At 36.1% G+C, this 2,063-nt stretch overlaps 2 non-coding genes across 2 annotated transcripts; one reads left to right on the top strand and one right to left on the bottom strand.

Annotated features, from left to right (window-relative positions):
• Positions 1-1,346: 1,346 nt before the first annotated feature.
• Trnar-acg lies at positions 1,347-1,419 on the top strand. The gene has a single exon. It is a non-coding gene; the product is annotated as a tRNA-Arg (tRNA).
• Positions 1,420-1,718: 299 nt separating this feature from the next.
• Trnak-cuu lies at positions 1,719-1,791 on the bottom strand. The gene has a single exon. It is a non-coding gene; the product is annotated as a tRNA-Lys (tRNA).
• Between the last annotated feature and the right edge of the window lie 272 nt (positions 1,792-2,063).

Here is a 2,063-nt window from a genome sequence, read left to right as displayed (position 1 = left end):
AACGCAAAAAACTGCAGCATAATGTTTATTTGCCCGGACAATGAAAATTTATGTGCTGCTGCCGTCTGGCCAAGGCATTAAAAAAACTTTTGCCCAAGATTTCATTTGCGCAAAAGGGTTGCGCGATTTTCACTCAACTCTCAGCATTCCACTTGCTCTCACTCCCTCCCTCCCACACACCCATACACACGCACCACCCGCTGACTGGAAGCTGGGACAAATCTGCGTGGCCAATGCAACTTAATTAAATTTCGAAATACTTTTTGCCCGAGTCTTAAGAATTATGCCTGCAAAATGTTTTTCGCTGTTAATTACAAAATTTGTACAACTCGAAAAAGTTCCAATTGCAATTTGTATTCATTTGCGAGGCCACCATTAAATTTGTTTGGTAAAATTATAAATTAATGCGGGCGGCTGTCACAGCGGACACCTCCTGCCTCGGTCCCCACCCCTGCTCAAGCAGTCAGCTATTCAGCCACATTATTTAAATGCATTTCCTTCGGCGCATTAATTTCCTAAGCTTTTTTGCATACCAAAATCCCCGTTGAATGTAATCCCATGAGCTTTAAAGTCACGTGTGTGCGCCCCCTGCCGGAGGGCGGCGGCGAGACTGACGCGCAACAAAGGCAACTGTGACGGCGACGCCGACTGCGACGCGAGCGCTGGCAGCGTTTATTTGTTGTTGTATTTGCATGTAATAAATGTATTTGTTTATCCCCGACGTCTCTAATTTTTACTGCATGTGAAAAATATTTCACAGCCAGCAACAAAGCGAGACGAAATTCTCTGTGGGCAAGGTTGGCTGTTGGTTAGAGGCGTGGCAGGGGCAATGTTGCTCTATTTGTTGTTTATACAGCACAAGCTTTTGCGTAATTTTTTTTTTGTATTTGTTGCTATACAAATTGTCCTGCGGCTGGGCATAGGGCCAAAATTCTATACACTGGTCCCGTTATATATGTATGTGTGTGTGTATTTTATTACAGGCGGCGTATTTTTACAGAAATATATGTGGAAATATTTGTCTATAGTGTATGCGAGTGTGTGTGTGTATGTGTGTGTGTATTTGTGTGGGTATGTGTGTGGTATGTATTACAGGATGTGAATACATTACTGAAGGTCGCTTCAATACTTTAACGACTTTCACTTGGATCTATGGAGTAGAACTACCTAATAAATGTTTATAAATATATTTGAAAATCTTGTGCACCTTTAATACATAAAGAAATTAAATTTATATAAAATAATATAAATAAATTCAGAAATTATAAAAAATAGATAAAAATCGGCAATTCTACGACTATTACGATATAAATTTATATTTAGTTTATATCAACACGATTTACATCGGTCCTGTGGCGCAATGGATAACGCGTCTGACTACGGATCAGAAGATTCCAGGTTCGACTCCTGGCAGGATCGGTACACAACAAGTTTTTTTTTGTCTTTATTTATTTAATTACATCAACAAATTCACAGAAAACCTAAAACGAATGCAATAATATTGTAGATGATTAATATTGTAGATGATTTAAAAATTTGTTAGGTAACTGAAAAATAATACGTAAATTATGAGCAAAGAGCAAACTTTGGTTATGGAAATATGTACAGGAAAGGTATTTTAGCTATTATGAAAAATATATTTTGACTATAAATGAAATAAAAACAAAAATATATTTTTTGTTATAACAAATAGAAAAGAATAAATAAAAATTTAATTTCGCCCAACGTGGGGCTCGAACCCACGACCCTGAGATTAAGAGTCTCATGCTCTACCGACTGAGCTAGCCGGGCACTTGCTGGTTCGATCGCTCAGTTTTCATAAACGCGAACATCAGCATTCTTCCATAAATAGTTTATCTATTTATATTTGAGATTATTTACACCAAATTTATTTTCATCGAATTTTTAACCTATTCTTATCTATTAGCTGTCTTTATTATAAAATCTAATTACAACGAATAAATAATTTTCTGTTAGATGTTATATCAATACGGTTACAACAAATTTAGTTATTTGAAGTAAAAATAATGTGATCTTAATATGATATTAATGTTAAGCTTTAT

Source organism: Drosophila hydei, unplaced genomic scaffold (assembly GCF_003285905.1).
Source record: "Drosophila hydei strain 15085-1641.00,03,60 unplaced genomic scaffold, DhydRS2 tig00000082-arrow-arrow-pilon, whole genome shotgun sequence".
Lineage (NCBI taxonomy): Eukaryota > Metazoa > Arthropoda > Insecta > Diptera > Drosophilidae > Drosophila > Drosophila hydei.
The sequence above is the reverse complement of the archived record's forward strand: the minus strand, read 5'-3'. Positions and strand labels throughout refer to the sequence as shown.